Genomic DNA, 23,466 nt, shown 5'->3' with positions numbered 1-23,466 from the left:
AAACTGGCATTTACCAGACAAAAATGAGAGAAATATAGTATATTAGGTAGAGGTCTTTAAAGCTAAATTTTAGAGAAAGTGCGCAAAAGTGCACTTTTATACTAACCGAGCTCAATGAGAATTAAATACTCTACAAGATAAAAAAGGTTTCAGAGGTGGAAACAGCTGGAATCACTTTGTAGCTCTATTTAAAAATACAAATTAACTTAAAGATTTTGTTTTTTTGAGGTTAGAACTAGAACACGAATATACGAGCACCACAATCAATAAACACAATATTAAGGTCACAAACACAAGTTACAAGTCCCTCTGATTGGATGGTATTTCAAAAATCTCAGAGCTATGTTTAGTTTTATACTTTTTGACAATTTAAACTATTAAGAAAAATAGGCGCTTTACCAGCGCTGCCACCTCGTTGAAATAAAAACAGACTTTAACAGCTGATAACTTAACAGTGGTGCGTACTGTTTAACTTTTCTGTTAGTAACATTAGATATTGATGTTATCCTGATGCATTCTGATAAACAAAACGTATTTTTAACGACTTTTAAAACATGGGTTTTGGCCATAAAAAGTGGTCAAATTCCCCATAGTGCGATGGCAGGCTAAAATCTCTCATGTTCAAAGCAACCAAAACGGTGCGGTGGCAACCCTGTCCACGGATGAGTGCCAAATTGATTGATTGATTGACAGCCCTGCACATAAAGCACCCCCCATGCGATGTTTTAGTTTTTGCTTAATTCACTACCGCGTCAAGTAACGAGGTTTTTGGATGGCAGAATGCATGAATAATGTAGCGAAAAGGATGCTCTTCCTTGCAGTTGGGGAATTCACACCTCGTTGGGATTGGAATGGAAATAGGAACAGGAACTGGAATCGAGTGATACAGAGACTGGGAGAGACGAGACCTCATTAGTGTTAATTCAATTAGAGGAGCCAAAGTTTGTGGCACTTTGGCTAATGAGGCATGTCCAAGCATCCAGCACACGCCCAAAAGCCAGAGCTCTGGCACTCGATGTGTGGCGTTCATTTGCATGCTGGAAATTTGTTTCAATTGCATTAATTAGACATATCAATTTGGGTGGCCGGATGGTCGGGCAAATGCCTCCGAGCGGTTCGGGCTGTCAAATTAAGTGAATGACTCTGCGTTTCCCATTAGCAAGAATAAGTCGCATGATATTGATGTTCCTGAGCTTCCATTTCGAAAGATACAGATTGCAATTAATCTACAAATAGAGGATTAAATAACGAAATGGAGTCAGGGGAATCAACTGTTCGGTTCAAGTGCCTACTAATTCACAATCAAATTAATTATGGCCATAAGTGCTGCATTGCAAATATTATTACACTACAAACCCTTCCCAAAAGCTTAAGTGAAATTGATATAAATCAACATTTTAACTATGCCTATTAATGAGGGGGTAAATTAATGGCCATACTCATTAAATAGTACCCCACTTAAAACTATTTATATTGGAATTCCTTTTAAATTTAATAAATGTTGCATAATAAACATCGCAGGGGTTTATCAAAACTCGTCATTTTTAATAAGTTTAAAGTATTACTATTTTAAATGCCATTATAAAAACGAATCATTTATTAATTATATATTTATTCAACCACAGCTATTTGCGGAATCCTTTTAAACTGTCAGAATGATTTAGCATTGTTGATGGCCAAGAATTCAACTAACGAGAATGTATAAACATAATAACCGCACAATTGTGTGAGCTTAATGTTAATTAATTCGCTTATATTGAAATATTATTTTCCGAAACTAATAAATTTTGAGAGAGAAACAATGAAGTTTATACGGACTTTTGGGTAATTGTTTATTGATTAAATGTCTTAGTTTAACCACAAGCACACTCAAAGCAATTATTTTTAAATTCCTAGAATTTTGTGAAATTAATTTAGTTAGCATAGACAATAGGGTGGATTGGACACCTTGGGTGTGATTTATTTAATATTCCTTGGGCACTTGCCGCACTTGACTTTCCACCCGACAAATTTGTGTAATTGGCCAGCAGCAAAAGCCGTGGCATTTCATTTGATTAAGGCAACTCATCAGTGGACATCACATGTTTATAATGCAGAAACTGCATCAATTACGCTTCATTAGAGTTCAAAATGAATGCAAAAGCAGCAGGCAGCCGCATTGAGTGCAGAGTGGAGCATATAATTCATTGGCTTAATTAAGCTGACCGACTCCCCCAACCGCCCCACTATAATAACTTTATCAAATTGCCAGACGAGTGAAAGCCAAAGCAGCAGCAGCAAAATCAGTAGAAGTTCTCGATGTCAGGCAAGTTTGCTTATCAAAGTTGGCTCAGTTGGGGGTGGTCTCAAAAACACAAAAAAATATAACCCAAAAAGGGGTGGCAAAAAAAATAAACCCTGTGCTCCACAGTTTTTCCCCTCTAATTTATCACAATTTGCATGTCAGTCACGCTTGTATATATAAATTGCATACAATTTATCAGCCCCCTCTCGCTTGTCACAGGGAAAAACTTCTGGACTCCAGCATCCGACTATATCTTTTTGTCCACCAGTTGACCCATATTTGCTAGACTCTTTTTCCGGGAGCGTAACGCAATTATGCGGGCCTTTGTCATTAGTTTGTTCTGTAGCTTCCCCAAAATGTATGCTACATACAGATGGCTGTGTATCGATGTCAATCCTCTCGGTTCTCTGGCAGGCAGCATTATCATAATGATTCCATGGCGGAATACAAGACCCATTCAAGGCTATCAAATGGTGAAATGCACATCCTTGATGGCAACCAAGGTGTGTGCGTGTCCTCTGTATTCCACGCCTTTTGTCTATCCGAGCAAATAGTTTCATATTGCAATTTATTTTGATTATTTTGATTATAGCAGGTCCTTGACTCATATGCATTTGCACACATGCTATGGCTTTATATCCGAATATGTATTTACATATATATTTACGTGCGTGACGGTACAAGAGAATTTGAATAAACTGACAGCGCTGACAACGTGCCAGAAAGTGGAATTAAATTTAAATGAAATTGCCAGCCCTTAGTCGTGAGACAAAATGCTGAGGACAATTCACCAGCATGTTCTCGGGTGAAATGGCGGGAAAATGGGGAAAAGCGGGAAAAGTGGGAAAAGGGGGAGTGATGCTGTGGCTGTGTGCCATCCCCAAAAACAAATGGAAAGCCGCGACAGGCAAACAAGGAAGGCAAGCAAGCGAAGCGAAGCAACAAGAACCGGTCGCCATGACGATGGTGCGAAGTATGGGGGAGTTTGGGGGACGAATTCTCTATAGCTAAGCATAAATAAGTTGTTAAGCCATCAGTGAACGTGCCCCACACACGCAGTTGGCCACACTGGCCCCAGTGTGGCTGTATGCGTGGCTGTGCGTGGCTGTGTGTGCGCGCGAGTTTGCGGCATCCTATCAATACGGAAGTGGAAGTTCGCACCACATTTTCAATTTGAGTAAATTGAATTTACGCTGCGCATAGCAGATATGTGCCAGACTTGCCACCGCGCCTGTTTATCGCCTTCGATGCGATTAGCTTCGAGCTTAACTCGTTGAGAGATAAAACTTTTCATTCAATTTATTTGGACCATATCCCCAGATATTTCCCCCAGTTTCATATTTGAATCCCGCATTTTATTGTCGGAGTATGTGTCTGCTTTTTGCAGATGTATCTTAAGCACTGAGGGAAAAAACAAATATTATCTGCAATGCAGATTTTGTAGGGATAAGTTAAGTTATCCAGTTATCCATAAGGTTATCCATTTCTCTCCTTTTCTTTTTGGGACAATTTTTAATGAGAGGAAAGCGAAGAAATACCATTTCTCAGTATCAAATTAATTTTATTCAATGGTAATTCATTTTTTGGCTTATGATTTCCTTTAATCTTCTTGTCTTAAATAAGGGTGTTTCAGACTTTTTCTCAGTGTACCACGTTCAGCATGTGGCAAAGATGAACTCTGTTATCCGCCTGGATACACGTGCGTACGTGTTTGAGTCTCGGAGTTAGAAAGTCTGTCTGTTTGCGTTAGTCCTTTATCTCTATCGGAAATTTATGGCTGCTAACAATTATGAGCGACGGGTGGAAAATGGCAGGACCGAGGGCAATTCGCGCAGTCAATCCCCAGATCGTGAGTATCTCAGTTTGATGGTTATCCATTTGATGGCTATCCGTAAAGTTGGCCAAGTAAAACGATTTAATTGGGGAAATGGAACAGCAACAGCAGCTCAGACATTTTCATTAACATCCTTTCGTAATATCTAGGCTCCAGGAAGCAATCCTGTGTCGATTATATTTCCCCTTTTCAAATGTTCTCCTTAGACAATTATGCTGTCCTTTTGCGCAAACAATTTGGCATGTTAAACACAGTGAAAGGATGGAATTGCAAAAGGAGTTCGTTGCAGGCAAACGTTCCCCCAACTGGCCAATAAAGAAGCCCTAAACAAGCGGCGCCACAAGGACGAGACATGGCCAGAAAGAGAAAGAGGGCGACAGTCGGGTAGAGAGAGATGGCTAACTCTGATTTCCAGAGCCACATTTACATGACACAACTCGTTTTGTGGTCGATTTCAATCAGAGCAACTCCGAGAAACGCCTGACATTTTGCGTTTTCCTCTGCAAGGGACAGGACTAATGAGCAGCCACAGGACCTCGGAGGCCAAGCTGTTCCAATTTTCACTCTCTTCCAGGACGATTGAGTGATGCAATCAAAGGGCCACTGCCACTGCAGCAGGAGGCTGCATTTTATTCATTTTTAAAGAGGCCCCTTGCATCATTCGAGCGACAGAAATTGTGTTTGTTCATCGTATTTGCGGCAAGGTGGTTGCAGGTCCACAACAAAAACAAGAACAAGAACAAGAACACCACTCGCCGGTGGTTGATTTCCACTGCACTCTAGCGCCCCCCGAGGGTGGTTTTTATACCCGTTACTCGTAGAGTAAAAGGGTATACTAGATTCGTCGGAAAGTATGTAACAGGCAGAAGGAAGCGTTTCCGACCCCATAAAGTATATATATTCTTGATCAGGATCACTAGCCGAGTCGATCTAGCCATGTCCGTCTGTCCGTCTGTCCGTCTGTCCGTCTGTCCGTCTGACCGTCTGTCCGTCTGTCCGTCTGTCCGTCTGTCTGTCCGTCCGGATGAACGCTGAGATCTCGGAAACTATGAGAGCTAGGCTATTGAGATTTGGCGTACAGATTCCTGAGCTTCTTACGCAGCGCAAGTTTGTTTCAGTAGACTGCCACGCCCACTCTAACGCCCACAAACCGCCCAAAACTGTAACTCCTACAGTTTTGATGCTAGATAGAAAATTTTAACTGAAATGTATTGTTCTCATCAAAACCTATCGATTGACCTAAAAAAAAGTTTGCCACGCCCACTTAAACGCCCACAAACCGCGAAAACCTGTGACGCCCACAATTTGCATGCTAGATAAAAAATTTTAACTGAAATGTATTGGTGTCGTCAATACCTATCGATTGATCCAAAAATAATTTTGCCACGCCCACTCTAACGCCCATAACGCTTAAATCTGTCTACCGCCGGTAGGTGGCGCATTTTAATTTCGCTTTGCTGCTTGCATATCTCCATTTCCCTTTGAGTAACGGGTATCTGATAGTCGAGGTACTCGACTATAGCGTTCTTCCTTCTTATTCCACTTCTATTTGTGTGTTTTCGCTAGGCAGGATCGCAGGCTGACTCACGTGCCGCCTGACTTTGCTCCGCAGTGTTCATTATATTAAACAAGTTTGCGCCATAAATGCCGCTGCCAGAGGCAAAGCCAGCAGACGGCCAAAAGGACTCGGGATTCGGTGCGCGGGACTCGAAGGGAAGGAAGCCCACACAGGAAAAAAAAATCATGTGGTCGGGGGTTATTTTTTTCTAATTTTTACCATCACATCAGCAATCTAAAAGTCGTTAGGGTGAGTTCCTGAGAGAGACATATGTATAACAATCAATTTTAAAGCCACTCGTAGGCAATCCTTTAGGATTTACAATCATAATATGAGTTATCTCATTCTCTGTCAGTTGATTTATAAGTATTTTTTCATAAACCAATAATTAAATGTTACTCCACATATCTTAAAACAAATCCTTGTTGTAATCAATCGGTAAATATTTTTAAAGAATAATATACCATCTTATTAGAATTGTTTGGAGTATGTCTCAACATGGAAATAGTTATTTAAAGAGAGAATAATAATTATTAAATTATAATTTGAGAACAATAATAAGTTATTTAGTAGGTATTAATTATTGAGAAACAAGTTTACAGCTCTCATATGGTCCATCATATTTGTTATATACCTATTCAAAAAAATACTATTTACCTTTTTAAGGGAGTGAACCTTCTCACTTTGGTATTATTTTAAGGACCCACCAAATATTAAGTAACAAACCAAACCCAAAGGATATTTTTCAGAATTATTAAGTACCTTTATTATTTTAGATAATACAATTGAGGGTGTTTCAAATTTCTAAGATGCCTATCGACTTTTTTCTCTGTGTAGCCATCGGGGTTGTTGGTTTGCCTGTTGTCCTTGCTGCTGTTTGCCGTAATAAACTCTCGTGCAACATAAACAGAAATCCAAAATGCGACGGCTGGGGGCAGCATGACTCATGCAGGTGTGTTCAACGTGCAACGGGGCGTGGCAGTTGCCAGTTGGCAGTTGGCAGTCGGCAGTCACCGGCCGCCAGTCCGCCAGTCACCTGGTCTTCTTGCCTGGCTGAAAGGCATATCCCTACTTGGCAATGGGATTTTTATTTCGCTCGGCTTTTGCCGATTTCTCTCCTTATGCCCATTCATGTGTGCTTTCTCCTCAGTCCTCCTCCTTTGACGCTTTTCCCATGGCTGTTCCCAGTAATTTGTCGAGTTTCCTTTGCATATAAAGCTCCGGCTCAAGAACCCCAACCTCATCCCATGTCCCCGTACTCGTACTCATCCTCATCCTCATCCTCATCCTTGTTCCGGTTATCATCATCTCTCCGTAATGGGTTTGCATTTGTCTGGAGCAGAATCCCGGGCCCGGCAACTCAAACACTTGTAGCCCATCGTGAGTCCCTTGTTGGTGTCGGCTGTTATTGTTGTTTTTACCCTGACTTCGATCCGGGCATTAACTTTTGGTCACGCATTTTGGCAGGATATTAAGAGGACAGTGTTATTTATGTGCCAAAATAGGACCAACTACCCGAGTCGGCTGAAACTGATATTCGATGTAAATCAATTCTATTCCAATGTTATTAATAAATAATGGGTATATTATCTCAGAAATTCTTTATATTTATAACTCGTACCGAAACTTTTTGAAAAATAATAGAGATTTATTTGTAAAATCAAAGTAACAAAATCATCTTACATACTAAGAATTTCAGATTAAACATATTTTGAGCTATGATTTTTAGAATATAATATATTCCTGTCAGTTATGATACATTATTTGATTGTAATCAATAAATACTGTAGCTTACAACTAACAGCAACCATATATCTTATCCAAAGTTTTCTGATATTTGATATTGTGTGTAATTTGTATTGCCCTAAAATTCTTAGAGAAATATAGCTATTCGTCTAGGGTAGTCAAATAAAAATAATTGGCGAAACAATTGCTGACAATATACGAAGGACATTAATGCGTCACTTTTCACTCATCTATCTGTCTCTCTCTATCCTTCCCTATGTCCTGCGTCCTGTTGGCAATTGCTTGCTTCCTTCCCGAATATCTGTCTGTTGTTATTCCTCTTACACTGCACGAAAATTCAGCGTTTATTGAGCTCGTCAAATATTTGCATATCATAAGGAGACGACTCAGCATCGCCTTCTCATCATTATCATCATAGACATCATCATCATCATCGTCGTCGTCCTTGTTGTCCTCGAAAGTGGAGAACAGCTGTTGGACACGTTGTCCTTGCTCCTTTATTGCTGTTGTTGTTGTTGCTGTTGTTGTTATTGTTGCTGATTGCATTTCCATTTGTTGTTGCTGCTCTTGTTGTCCCTGTTTTCATGAAAAACTAACGAAACCACCCCACGCATTCAGCGTTTTTCAGAGGGTTGCTCGATCGCCTCGTCGAAAATTGGGGAGGATATAGCACACATAGCCAGTTGTATTTGTATGTCTGCGTGTGTATCTGTGTGAATGTGTGGGTTTCATTCAGGATGCGTCGACGGCGGCGGCGGCGGCGGCAGGACCAAAAATCAATAAATTCGGCACGAGCAAGTCCTTTTTTCGGCAAAATGCCGGCTGTTGTTCTTGCTCCTTGTTGTGGCCGTTGCTTCATAGAATTTTCTATGCATTCTGGTTTAAGGGAAGGTCTTTGCTAATGCAACCCCTCAATCCCCCGGGGATATATCCCCCCTCCCAGGATCACTCACTCTTTTCGGTTTCTGTGTCTGTGGAAAAGGCTTTTGCCAGTCAGTCAGGCAGCCAGCCGCCAAAGTTGCATTAAACTCTATTACAAAACGCTAAGGGTGGTGGTGGTGATGGTGGCCTGGTCCAAAAAGAGGGAAAGTTAAAATAGGGAGAAAGGGGGGCGCTGAAAAACCAAATATAAAGGGGCCTCAAAGCGAGGGTGGCATTCAACGCCTCGACGAACTGCATCAAAGAAGCCCGCGGGCGGGGGCCAAACGAATGTTTGACATTTAGTCCCTTGCATTTGAGCTCGGCTTTATTTCTGTTTCTAAAATATATAAATTTTCCACTTTTCAGGCCTTCGCTCCGCACCCCAACATGGCGTGTTTCCCTCTGTCTATTCTACTTTATTTTATTTCTCTATGCAAAGCTTGTAAATCCAATGATTCATTCAACGACCCACACCCCCTTTCTAAAAGCAGAGTGACAGAAACACTCCGGAAATTATTCCAATAAATAAGAATGGACTGTGACATTTCTTTCGTGTGGTCGAGTGGAAGACCCCGCCCCCATTTTCACTATATACCACCGCCCCCTTGGGAGTTTTGCCTCGAGGCGCTAATGAAAAAATAATCAACCGAAGGAGCTAAACAAGGAGCAGCGCAGCTCATTTCGTATGAATTTTGATTGTGTGCTAAAATGTGTTCGGAAAAGGGGGTCTTGGAAAAGGGGATGACTCATCCGTCCATCATTTGTCAACTGAAAGTCTGTTGGAGCTCATCATTTATGCGGGGTCCACTCTCCAAGATTAAAATTTACATTCACTACAGCATTAATTGATATGCCATCAAAATTTAAGGTTTTCTGTATATTCAGGATTCAATTTGAGCGGATTCTGCAACAGATAAATTTGGTCATCCTCGGAGGTAAAGTTAGCAAAGAAAAGTTTAGCCATAATACCGGTTGAGATTGTTTATGCTTTTTGGTTAAACTTGTTCAGGCCACACAAAAACGATTGTACAGAGAAAGAAATTGTTGTATATTACTTTGAACTAAAAATAGTAACACTTTGCTGTAGGTATATAAAATATTAGGATTTTCAAGAATCGTTAGAGCTGTAAACTTTCATAAAGTATTACCAAAGAGTCCCGAAAGCCTGTTAAGTCATAATGATAATAAACATTTTTTAAAGAAGGTAAAAACATAGCTTTTTATTCAAAAATACAATATTTATAAGGGCTATAGTATGTTTTAAAATTGTTAACTGCAAGATATAGTACCCATAACTAATGACGAATAATGCCAACATATTTTTTTGGAAAAGAGCCTTTGTTTTATTATTACTTTGAATTTAAATTTATTTTTCTAGAAGAATAAAGTAGGCTATAAAATTGTTCTATAATTTACGTTAGCGACTAAAAACCATTTAAAACTCCCCTAAAAATGCACCCAAAATTGATGACAAATAATGGCAATATTTTTTTATGTGATTGTCTGCCGCATATGTGACTCCTTCCGCCCCATTTTCCACCCATTGGCCCGCCCATGCTTTTCTCAGGGGGCAGACAGGCATGCAGTATTTATGGTATTGAAACACGCAAAAGTTCAGTTCGAGTCAAATCGAGAACTTCAAGTGGTAAGCGCGCACACACACCCTCTGGTACACAGTTGCATATGTGAGTGCGCCATTTTGCAAAAAGCTTTGCGCCTTCTTCGGGGAAAAAGAAGGGGATTGGAAGGGAATGGGAAGGGAATGGGAAGGCATTCAGAAGAAGAAGGGCTGGAAGGGCCACCCTTGGCAAGTCGTGTCCTTAACTCCAACTTCTGGCCAAGTCTCGCATCGAATCCCATTCACAAATACAATCGCAATCACACAGACAGAGGGCCATGTGGAGCTAATGTATGCGTGTGCCCGTCTTTGTGTTTGTGTTGCGTGCCCTGCAGGGGTGATTAACCTTTGATTTCGACCCCAAACCACATTTTGCCACTTTTCAACTTCCCTCTTGGCATTCGATGCTATCGCCGACTGATTTAACATATGCCCCAGACCATGGCAAAGAGTTCTAGAAATGAATATCTATATGACATGGTATCGACTACGTAATATCCAGTAACTTCTTAAATAAATATTACTAATTTATGTAATTATCATCCCGATAGATTATAATGTTTGGGTAGGATGTTTGATATCAGGTGTTACTAGGTACGCAATGTATAATTATCAGCACTTTCATTAAAAAATAAAGGATCTTATAAATAACGTTCCTTGAAAAATAATATAATAAAATTTCCCAACTTCTCGTGATAAAAAATCCTAATCTGTGCTTTACGGTATTATTTAAAATTGTCCACATCTTGTAAAATGCATTATAACATGAAATATCTTTTAAGTCTTTGACAAAATGACTTTTCTTTAGATATCATAAAACATTCTTTCTAAAGCGGTTTGTTTTGTAAATAATGAATAAAGAATAAGTCGAAAACTAATATCATATTGATCAAACTTCAAACAATGGATATTTGATCCTTCTAACTAGTTTTCAATGTTTGGAGGTAAACCATCAATGGAATATACCCATTAACGAACCTTTTCAGGGGAATGGCTTGCACTTTGCTTACCCAGATTTCCACTGATTGGCCATTTTCTTTCGCCTGCTTCTGTCGCTGTGGTCATGGCAACTATTCGAATATCCAGACAATAATGGGGCTGATTGATTTCCGTGTAAGTGGATTTGCCTAACGGATAATGCGATTATTGGCTTTTATCGAGTGAGTCCCTCCATTTGTTGATTTGTATGTGTGATTGAACGGCACGCACGAGTGCGGTTATCGATAAGCGTTTATCTGGAAGGTAAATGGAAGGGATCTGTGTGGTGCAACCAAAAGAAATTCTATTAGCAATTGTTGTTGAGGTGCGAATGCTTAAGACGACTTTCGACACTCATCTGTTGGATTTAAGTTGTTAAAAGTTTACCATTAAATAAGAGGAATGGCCACTTCATTTTCACAAAGTACGTAAATAGTTAAAAGTCCTCGCACAACTGAATATCATCCTTTTAAGCACTCTTTCCGCTTTTAATCCTTTAAAAAGTCGCACTGTCATCATCTAGCTCTCTGATATTTAAGCAAACAGTGTAAAATTGCAATTAATTCATGGTCAAATATTTATTTTAAACTATTTACTCTTTCTACTGTTTTTTTTCGCCCCGATTTCGAGGACAAGGGCTTATTTGCATATCGATTTAATTTCATGCAGAATTGATGGAACGCAAGTATCTATGAGCAGCAGTTTCTATGAGGGATTTTCTCATAATTGCAAATTAATTTGCATTTTAATTAATTTCTGGTCAAGTCCCAGGAGAATCAAATTGATTGCAAACAAGGGAAAAAAAAGGGCGAGAGAGAGCCCCTGAAAAGCGAATAAAAGCAATTATCAAGGAATATGAAAAGTGGGCGAGATCAAAAGGAGGCAGATGCTGCAAAAATCAACAATAGCTTCGAGTACGAAATTCACAATTGAATGCGTTTCGGTGGTAAGAGGAGAGGCAAGTGCATCCATCTATAGATATACACATTCTATATAGAATGTATCTGGGGGATGCCTAAGCAATTAATGTAATTCGTCTTTGTGCCCGTCGCCTTAATGGCATACAAATTACGCATACGCCGCGTGTGCAAATCACCCAAATGAGCAGAGGAAAAGGAAGTGGTTGTGGGGGGAAAAGCTGGGGCAGATTGCTTTACGCTCCATTTAATTTTCGGTAAATATGCCAATAAAAATTGTGAAACACGATGCGGCCCCCAGATGAATATTTGCTTTTAGGTCCCTACAAAACCCACACACACAGAAAAGGTCCTTTTGGCCTGTTTTTCTCCGTCTTTTTGCATTTTAAATTGCCCCAAAAATACACTGGGCAGCGATAACTGCTTGTGGACAGAACGAATATTTCGTTTAATTAAAGCTGACCTGGGGCCCATCAGGTGGAGGTAATTGGCCAGGACTAGGACCTCCACGAAGCACATTAGCCGGCAGGACCTCTCGTCATGTCCTGCATAGAAGTCGATTTTAATGTGAATTTCGTGTCGCACAAACGAAATAAATTTCAATAAATTTTTGGCCAAAGCAAAAAAGTGGGCGGGGGAACGTTCTAATAACTTTTAATTAGTTAACCATGTGGAAGTTTTCCGCAGCGAAACTAAAAGCAAATTTGCTGTCAGCGCAATTTAGTTTTGCTCTTTGGCTTTTGCGGCAGGTCGACAAGTGAATTATTAACGCCTGACAGGTAAACCCCAGCTTCTTTCTTATGTATATATGTGTATATATTTATGAGAACCCCCTTGATTCCAACCCGAAGGCTGAAATTTTTCGGCTGCCAGCTTAAGCGTTATAATTAACTGCGACACAAACATTTTCGGCACTCGGTTCTCGCTTCCTTGCCAGCTGTGGGAATATATATTTTTGTGGCTCAGGCTAAACCAATTTGCCAGGACTTAAATTTTAAGCATTATTAATGGTTTTTGCGGCGGGGCGGGTGTGCAGATAATGCGGATTTAAGTGGGGGAGGAAGTGCGGAGCCTTCGGTGGAGTAATCACAGGAAATCTTGGACGAGCGTGGGTCAACAACGCACAATTTCGGTGGATGAGTTCTGTCTTATTTTTCAATCATCCCCTGGGTTTTCGAAATATCTCATGGTTCCGTAGATACTTAGCCATTTCCCTTAAATGTAGGTATGCATAATTTATAAGGTCTTAAAGTTGATCGACCTTTTATCTCAAAAGTTATATTTATATACATACATATACAAATGTGTTAGTTCTATCTTATGTATATGATTAAACTATAGTTATTTCATATATGAAAAATTATTTTTATAGTCATTATTATACTGTAAGTTTAGTTTATAAAGTTTTACAAAAATATATATACATTGAATCAGTTATAAATATTTTTAATAACAAATAAAATAAATACAAAAATATTATTTTCATAGTCATTACTATTATAAGTTTATTTCATTAGGTTATAAGCAAAAACATATATAAGTCTAGTTATAGATCATTTTAATAACAAATAAAGAAAATGAAATATTATTTTCACAGTCATTAAAGTATTGAAATATTTTTGATTAGTTATAAAAACCATTTTTCAGTTATAGACCATTTTTAGTAACAGCTCCTAAGAAAGATAACTTAACTTTTAACTCATGTATTTAATTCAAGTATAGTGAATGCAGTTATAAACATTAAATATATATACTTACTTATAAATCATTTTTAAAATCAACCCAAAAAGCAGGTATTCACTTTCCAAGACATATATCTAACCTATAGATATTCCACTTTGAAGCATTAAGCTACTTTATAATTCCATTCCAGCTTAAATATAAAAATAAAACAATATATTTTATACAAATACCCATAGATACAGTTGGTCTCTTCACTATCTTCCAGATTTTCGATCATTGTAGCCCCTCTAACATGTTCATAGCTGTCCAAAATTGCAAATTCGACGGACTCCAGTCGAGTGTGCCGTACCCACTGAGCTCGGGACATGAGCAAACGATTAAGGGATATAAATAAAAACATCTGACATTTGCCAGTTGAACTGTGGGGAAGCAAACCAACCCCCAACCACCCGCACAGACCCTAAACTAATTGTTTGCTTTGGGCCAGAAGGCCTGGCAAACTTTTTCGATTACAAAATTGTTTCGGTGCCGAAACGGCCGAGGCTGGGCGATACAATTTTTAGAAATTTCCATTATCCTTTCGGCAGCACGTCGGCGTATGCAAACATTTGCCGTTTGCCAAGTTAGCCGAAAGGGGGCCGTTATTCGGTCCAAACTATTCAACAGTCGGTCAGCGTTTTAGTTTCATTTGGCTAAAGCAAAGCGAAAGCAATTTACACGCATTTCGGCGCAAAATGAAACGTGCTCCGCCAGTAAAATGTTTATGAGCGCGGACTGCGAAATGTGTTAGGATGAGGATGATGATGATGTCGATGGTATAGGGGAAGGATTCCGGATTTTGGGGTCAGCAGATGGAATTGCCGGGGCTGATGAAATAGAACAGAGCCATAAACCCGAGGATGGAGGGGCCTTCAAGTCGGTCAAGAGGAGTTGGAGGAGTCCCAGGACCAGTAGCCCTTAAAATCCCTCACGCCCCAGAGATCTGAATGGGTTGTCTGTTTAGATAGTGTTGCAATTGTTCTGCAGCAGGACTAGCCCCTTACGATCCCCGAAACTCCTCGATGAGTAGTTGCCTACTTAGCAGACCTCTTTTTGCTCCCATCACACAGATTGCACAGCAATTTGAATTAGGTCTGCTCGATGCCCAGTCGAAACAATTTTCCCAGCTTAGTGAAAAATGCATGGTGAAATCAATGAAGCATAAAGCCAGAAATATTCATGCAACACAAAATTCCAACTGCATTTGGGGCTTAGGGGTGCGATTAAATGGGCAAAACAATATTTCTGCTCTGGACAATTGCACATCTAAAAAAAAGAATGCTGCATACTTTGCAGCATATTCTAGGAGATTTGCATCTGGCAAAAAGTGAAAATAGCTCAGTTTTAGCTTTGTGAAATTAACAAACTTCCAGCTGCAGTCCGCTGTTCAATCGAGTCGACAACAATCGCCAATTCAACTTGGCCCAACTTTGAGAACCAACTTCTCCCTGCTTTCCCGCCCCATTGTAAATTGAAATACTTTAGCCGGCAAAAAGTTGCTTACAAGCTTACAAGTTTTACAGTTTCCGTTCAGTTTCACTGGGGTATCTGCTCATAATATTTGCCATTAATAGCGCAAAATTTAATTTATGTCACGTCCCAGACGTCGAGGAAAATGCGCGCTTTATTTTCTTGTATTTTGTTTTTATTTTACGGCACCAGGCGCCCCAGTAAAAATATTTTGAAAAGCATTTGGCTACGTGATGTTCGTCTTAAACTGCAGGATCAACGGGCAGTCACGTGGGCGTCGTTTAAATGGGTTTCGAGGGTTCCGAGAAGGAAACCCTGGTGGCGGGGGTAATAGTCGGGGGTTAAGGGTCAGGCTATGGCTAGTTAATCAAAGCTGTCTATGCTTTATGGGGCTCCTTACTTAATTTAATTTTAATTAACATTTCACAGGACATAAAACTGTCGGTTAGGGATAAAACACCCTTTTAAATAGGATATAAACTCGGTTTTCTAATAAATATTGACTTAAGAATAATTGCTATATCTTAAGTTTACTTTACTACAATTTTATGAAGGTTATACATAATTTTATGGGCCCAGCAATAACAAATAAGTATTTTTTTAGTGAATGCTCACTTATAAAAGAAAGTAATAAAAGTATATTGGCCTTATAAGATAATATTTTTACAACACAGTTAATTCAAAGCTGTTCCAGTAAATTTTAGATATTAATGATGATATAATTGATGATATAAAACCCTTCAAAATAGGTTACGAACTTTTTCTTTAATACACATTGAGAGTGGAAAAATTATTAATTTTATTTGGGTTACATTAAAATGTATGTTATGTATAATGATATAATGATATTAAGCCTGACATTTATTTTACTTCTATTTTATTAGGGCTATATAAAAATGTATGTTCCCAACATATCTCACGTTAAAAGAAAGTATTAATAGTATATTGGTTATTATTATGACATATGTAAGATAATCTTTTTGCAGCACAGTTAATTCAAATCAGCTTCAGTTAACAGTCTTTATTAATGCTGAAATACATTAAGCCCCAATTTAATGGGTCCTCGAAATAATCACTCATTGAAGCACTAATTAAATAAGTTTTAAATACTGTTACTGGTTATGGGGTTTATGTGTACATTCTCCGTAGGGGTATAAATATTACCCGTGCAGTGAAGGTAAAATGAAATACGAAATATTTAATGATTTCCCGGCCAATAACAACAAAGGCAACAACCACGACGGCCGCAGCACTCATTTATAATGTAAACATAAATAACTCTTACGGCAGAGATCCTTCAACTATGAGCTATGTGGCCTTGTGTGCGGATAAACCATTGAATTGAAATTGTAAATGAAATGAAAATGAAAATTTCCACGCACACTCGCCTCGCCAGTTTATAAATACAAATATGCAAAGCCATAATACGGCCAAAAGAGTTGAGGAAACATTTCGCATTTCGGGCAAAATTAAATTGCCAATGGTCAAGCCTCTCCGATTTTCAGGAGGACATAAAAGCCGAAGGGGTTTTTTTCCGGTTTGAGCCTGGTCATAGAAGCAATATTGATGGAAAATAAATTCAATTTTTTTTGTTGCGATGAACTGCCTGCCTTAACTTGTTTGTGTAATCGATTCTGCTGGTTGCCAGAATCCTGGGAAAGGACGATGGGTCCTTGCTGATAATTGATAAACGGTGCCAACAGGCAGAGCAGTGTGTACCAAAGTACCATGGAAATTCTCCGATTTAATGTGATTTACACTTCAACCTGTGTGCGCCATGACAGTGTGTGTACCATGGGCTTAGGGCAATAAAAATTCCGGAATTCCCTGTCCGGCATCGTTTTCCACTTACGCCTCCGGGTTTTATTGAGATATTCCCCTTGGAGGTTCCGTGTTCAGGGGCTAAACGAAGAGTTTTCCTCCCATCGCTTCGCATTAATTGTCGGAGGAGTATAACCTTGACACATGTCTGGCCCCCGGGCTTTGGGAAAACTTGTTCGCTTGGCTACCTCGGTTTCCTCCTCCGCCGCATCCGCCTCCTCTGGAATCCCCCAACCTTGTGGTTGAGGAAACCACTTTTTTAGGGGGAACATGGAAATGTTCTTATTGCTTTACGCTTCAAGACATTTTCCCACAGTAGTGCTTAATTTAATTTTGCCGCTGTTCTTCTCTTCGCTTTTAGTTTTAGTAAAAGTTTCTGAAGAAACCTCCCCCTCGAGTCTTGCTTAATTAGCGCTTGATATACTTTAACATATGTGGAGTGAACATGCTGCACTACCAACTCGAAATTTAACCAAGAACAAACTTAAATTTGCAACGCTTTTGCATGTGCAAAAAATGATACTCCAATTTCATTGGTGAAAATACTCATTATTTGCGGCTTTCAAGCGAAATTATCCGAACGCCTCTGAGGATTACCTCGAATGCGTACGTTAATGTGTAATTTAATATTAATTCCCCCTTTTTCTCTCTCTTTCATTTTTCTTGCAGGCCTGGGCTTCGCATCAGCTTGAGGAAATGTAAGTAAATATAATATCATAATTTCCCTGGGAGCTGCGCATTTCACACGACCAACTCAAAGTAAATATCTGAATAATTTAGAGCCATTCTGGGGTATTTGAATTAATTTCTTCAGCCGCACATTCGGGGATTCTTTCTAATGGTGCGACGATCTGCGGAGAAACGAAAGACTCAAGGGACGAACTCGCTGATCGTGTTCGGGAGAAGATAATTGCGAACCGCGGCCAAGACTCTCAAATTATAGTTTATGGACTCGCTTGTGCGTTCCCCGGTTCTTCAGAGGTTTTATGGCATTCGGCACGCAAGGGGTTGTCCGCTTTTCCGAACCTCAAGGCCCCGAACCTCGAACCCCTCCCCAGACCTTTCCATCTCTTAACGAGCGCTCGTATTCATGTACTGACCAAAGTTAATGTGTTTCTTTCTTCCACCGACTTACCCACCTCCCTGCTCCCCCCATTTCAAAGTGTAGCAGTCTATCGCCGGGGCTCTCTTAATGTTTCTTTTTGCCTTAAAACATGTTTGTTTTGCCGGTTAGGCCCCTCCCATCGAATGGGCTGGGTCACTGACCACAGACAAATTCGAACAACAGTTAACGCTGCCTATCGACGGCTTCGAACCTGGACCCAAACTCCCATCAAGTCGGGTCTCTCTCTCTATAGCATCCCATACCATTCCATTTCATAGCATCCCCAGCCCAATCCCCCATCCATAGCCACATGTAGCACACGTTTTTCCAGCTCCAAACACCCGAGAAACTGTTTTTGTTTGCCCGATCAGTTAGCGCCGAACATTCCACCACGGCTGAATGAATGAGTCTCGCCTGGAAGTGTGGCGATGGAGAGTGTGTGCCAAGGACTGGGTCTCCATATCCACCAAGTAGCTGTTGGGAATTTTTACAAAGTAAAGAGGAGCTTCTCTTCTTAGTATTTACAACATTTTAAGAGATAAAGCAGAGTCAGGCTTTAATAAACTTGTATCATATAATAGTTGAAACATTTTAAGAAACATATAGTTTAATATAACTATTTAAAATGTTGTAGCCCTGTTTTTGCCTCTAAAAGTATTGCTAGTTTCCTCTGTGTAGTGAAAATGGCTTTGTAGAAGTTTCACTAGATTAAGATTTTATAAAGAGTACAAAATTCAGCAATTTTTAAAAAGGGTTAGGATATGAGAAAAGATAATAAGATATAGGTATTATCAGTGACGGATCCAGAATATGGCTGTGGGTGGTATGTAACAAAATTTGATTGAGTAAAAATACAAATTTTGAGGTTAAATATATGTATACATATACTTTTTACCCGTGTGGAGGGAACTATCCCCCATACACGTCGCGCACACCCCACGGATCCGCCATGGGTATTATATCTTGATTTTTCTAGTACAGGTCTTATTAAATTAAATTTTCGAGAAAACTCTCCCTTTATCCTGAGTTTTATCCATTTTGTTCCACATATGGGATTGCTTGGTTCTTCAACTCATCATAATCAGACTAAATGCAATCAGCAATGATTCAGCTTATTCGTTTTGCAAACTAAATCATTTTCTAATTTCAGTTTGCTTTATATTGATTTTAGGTAAACGGAAACATAGAATTTCAATACAAGTGCAAACGAATAAAATCAATTTTATCGACACAAGAAGCAATAATATAAAAGTTCATCATTCGGCATCCCCCGGGCGAACAAATATCCGAATAACCATTAATATTTCAGAAATTCATGGCTGCTTTTATCCACGCACCGTATTTATTACCTACATAACGCGATCCAATTAACAGCATCCGTTGGCTTTGTTGTCCCACTGCCAATGCCACAATAATTACAGCTGATTTCGCCTTTATTGTTTCGCCTAATCTCTCTGTTTTTGGTCGAAACAATTGATAAATTAAATGTGATTAATTGTAGGGCCAACTGACGGAAGCCAAACGGCTGCCAAAGGGATTTCCAGTTAAGTTATCAAACTGACAGCGGGTGGTAAATGGTAAAATGGTAAATTGCTAAATTGGTAAATGTTTTGGCCCAGGCGTAATGCATTTAACTGCTCCGGTTGTGTTGGCAAATGTTTTAATTTGCTTTTGTGGCCTAAACCCTCCGACTTCCCCAACTCTGCGGTGGGGTTTTTGCGGCTACCAATGCGAAAATGTTTGCAATTGCCCGAGTAAAACTGAAATTGAGACCGAATTTATTTTTTGAGCCACCGAATGAATGGGAATCTCTATCAAATTGTCTGCGGTGAAAGGGGGCTAGGGGGGTGATGGTGGAGAAAATGTGTTTTATATTCCAGCAATTTAGCAGAAATATTCGCAAGTGACTGGCCCGAAGGGCCATCAACTGCCCAGCTGCGTTTTAAAGGGGCTTAGACATTTTAAACTTTATGTGCATCCACCAGATACTTTTCGCTCCTTTGCTCCTTTAGGTGATTGTACGTGCGAAAAGTCCGGAGTTTTGTACGTGCCCGAAGCCACGAAAAAGGCAACAAGTCGGACATTAAATAAACAATTTATTCGACCATTTCATGCAATTTCTCAACTTGCAAAACTTCTAATCAAAATGGCACAAAGTATTTTCATTTCATTTGTGGCCTCGGTTCGGTTTTTTGGGCCAAACTTTCGTTGCCCGCAAACGAATCAACAAGCCAGTGAAAAGTTGATTAAAGTTTTCTGTCAATACAACATATTAATAATGCGAAAATTAACAAAAGTTTCGTCGAACGACCCGAGGGGAAAACGAGTTTTCCTCTTTTGCAGGCGATTATATAAGCAGCAGATATTAGCAAATAGTTGTAGTTTTCAATTTGGGCGTGAACGTCACGAAACCAGTGTCGCTTGGACAGGATTTGGATTTGAATTTGTATTTGAATTGAAATTTGCGATTGGAAGGCTGATAAAATTAGCTGACCGTCCATTCACCGCAGCTGCCGAGTGGCCTTCAAGTTCGACTGGGGCCAGAACATTTTCAGTTTGGCCAGGGAAATGTAGTCGGGTTGCCACGGAACACTGGGGCTACAGGGTTCAAGGCGTAAATGGCGAAAAATAGCGAATATTTTCTACTTTTTGTATAGCTGTAAACCCAAAGAGCCAAAGAGGAGCGAGCTCTTTCAATCAAATGCCGCTGCTGTTGCAGCTGGGAGAGCAATCAGCATTTGCAGCATGCACTGGGAAAAAAATGTATTAAAAATGAAGAATACTTTTATAAAATTCAGTATCAGTTCTATCTAGTTATGGGGAGTCATCTTGGTCTTGGCTTTCTTCTGCTATCTAGCTCTTTTTGAGAGAAAATTCAAGAAATTGCATTTCTCACTTTCAATCTAGCATTATTTTATGGTAAAAATTATACTTAATAAACTCGCTATATTATCGCGAATTTTATATTTATCCTTATGTAATTTTTTTCCGTGCTTAGTGCAAACTAGTTTGACTGGTTGACACAGTTGGTGGCCAGTTGCCAAGATACCAAGATGCCAGGAGCGGGGATAAACCAGGGATACCAAAAGGGGGGCAGCGAGTTGGCCAGGCTAAAAAGTAGTTTATGGGCGCACAGTTTTGCATTCTGCTGATGCTGCTGCTGTCGCTGCTGGAAAGCCAAAGAAAGGTGATGAAAAATCGCAAAACGAAAGTCAAAGACGAGAATGCAAATTTCACCCAACACCGAGGCGAATGATGAGTTGCAGCCAACTGACAATGATGCTGGATGTTGCACTCTGACTTTTGCGACTGCAATTTGCCAACTTGCCACTCTGGCTGCCGACTGCCTTTGCCGACTTTGTTTCACCTTTCTGGCGGAGCTGGCTCATTAGGCATTCGTTCCCGTATTTTGTGCCCGGTCATGGACACTGCTGCCCCGGTTGCCCAATTATAGCCACTTTCACCCGGCTAATTGCCCGCCTTGTCACGGCGAAATTCATCAATGCCATTGCAGCTCTAATTCGGAGGCGTTCCCTGCGATCTGCGACCTGAGAACTGCGACCTTCCGACCTGACCTGCTCCTGATTTATAATTTCCCGTGGCCCGCTTGACATTTTTGCGTCTGTTCTGGTCGGTTGCATTTTCTATATTTCACACAGAAAAAATGGAATTTTAGAGAAGAAAATTGAACCAAAAATTAAATAATAAATATCGAAACATATATATGAAAAATTGCACAGGAAATCATAAATAAATGGTTACTAATACAACTACAAACAAATATTTTATCATGTAACAATAAACTAAACTATCTTATGGATACTAGGCTTTCGATTTATACCATTCGTAAGGTAAATCAAATATATAAATATGAATATATATAACTTAAGTCCATAATTGTCTCTTACATATAGAAACATTATTATTCTTGGTATTGTATCATTAATAATATTCTTTTACCAACAGTGTTTTTTTCCTTTATGGTATATATAAGCGATTTTTTCTTTTGAGAAATAGCTACTTAAAGATGCTTAAATATTCATATCAGGTTAAGTTAGGTAGTTATTTTATACTATGGGTCATAGGTTTATATTTTTAACAGGGATTTTGTATTGTATAAATCTAGAAAAGTGTAAATATTTGTTTTGATAATTTAATCAACACCTGAGTGATTTTTTTGAACTGTGCACAATTTCGCTGTCCTCATTTCTCCTGGAGACGCAACTAATTGGTCAGCAAGGCAGGAGGCACTTTGCGCGCCCGGCCAACATTTCTACGGTTCATAATAAATGTAGTTCACTTAAAGTGTTGATTAGACGGAATTATATTTGAATTTTCGAGTTTCTGAGGAAAAGTTGAGGGCCCCACGCTTGAGCAGAGTAATTGCAAAATAAATGCAAGCGCTTGGCGCACGTTCGCCACTCTGATTTCCAACGAATGTAGATGCCACCACAGGAAAAGCTTGGGGATTCGAGGAGTCTCGTTTATGCACACATGCCCGTGCACTTGAAAGTGCCAAAGGCAGTCAAATAACTGCACCTTTGCCAGGACCTCCCCGCAGATCCTTCGGAAAACCGGTATCCTCCATCCATGGCTCCTGCCATTAATACAAATGCAGACAGCGGCAGCCATTTTGTCCCGCAGCACTTTGACAGCTCTTCAGCGAGGACTCGAGTCCCCCATCATCCTCAAAACTCCCCATACTACCCATGCTGCCCATCCTCTCCATCCTGATATTGCCTGGAGTTATGTCTGAAGTTGATTCTCGCAGCACAAAAGAGTTACCCCAGTGATGTCGGCGATGTTCGTGCATTAATTAAATGCGATTTTCGTATATTGTCGGCCATGTTTGCCGGAGTTATTTTTTTGCAATTATCATCGTCATCAGGATGTCCTGAATGGTGCACAGGAAAAAATTTACCCATACTTCAGTGAGTTATTTTTTTCCTCTGTCCTATTTCTTTTTTTGGCTGGCTGAAGATCATTGCAATTCGATTTGTTTAAACTCAAAAGAGCCTTTTTTGATCAACACTAATTTAAATGCAAAATTTTTTTGTGAACCAAGTGCAACAATAACTTGAATGAAGCAATATTGGTACAAAGAAACATCTGCACCTGTAGTTATTTATTGATTTTCTACAGGAAAGTACATAGCAAATTGTAAGGCAAGTTAATACAGAAGGAATATAGATATTTAAGGGTTATATTGTTCTTTTATTTACAATTTAAGTTAGTCACAAAATGTTGATACCAATTAAATCAAATTTAGTATTATTAATAGGTATAATTTATAAATTATAATCCTTGAATGATCTTGTGCGTGTGAAACATTTTTCTGACATGTTTAGGATCACATTAAAGTCAATTTCGATCCCAAAAAAGGACATATTCTCCAGTAGATTCCCCTGGATCCTGTTTTTCCCCGTGTGCCATTATGGCTGGCAACCTTGTGCCCAACTCCTGGCTTTGTTATCGCTCGTCTGTCTCGGTTC

The 23,466-nt window shown here is 39.6% G+C and overlaps 1 protein-coding gene across 3 annotated transcripts in view; it reads left to right on the top strand.

Moving 5' to 3' along the window:
• stan (Protocadherin-like wing polarity protein stan) overlaps positions 1-23,466 on the top strand; it is a 56,767-nt gene that overhangs the window by 4,662 nt on the left and 28,639 nt on the right. For all 3 annotated transcript variants that reach the window (XR_010653521.2, XM_017074284.4, XM_017074283.4), the window contains exon 2: positions 17,539-17,567. The gene's annotated coding sequence lies outside the window, so the exon portion shown is untranslated. The remainder of the gene's footprint in view (positions 1-17,538; positions 17,568-23,466) is intronic.

The sequence above is a fragment of the Drosophila suzukii genome, chromosome 2R, assembly GCF_043229965.1.
Source record: "Drosophila suzukii chromosome 2R, CBGP_Dsuzu_IsoJpt1.0, whole genome shotgun sequence".
NCBI lineage: Eukaryota > Metazoa > Arthropoda > Insecta > Diptera > Drosophilidae > Drosophila > Drosophila suzukii.
Note: the sequence above shows the minus strand (reverse complement) of the source record. Positions and strands in the feature narration are given on the sequence as shown.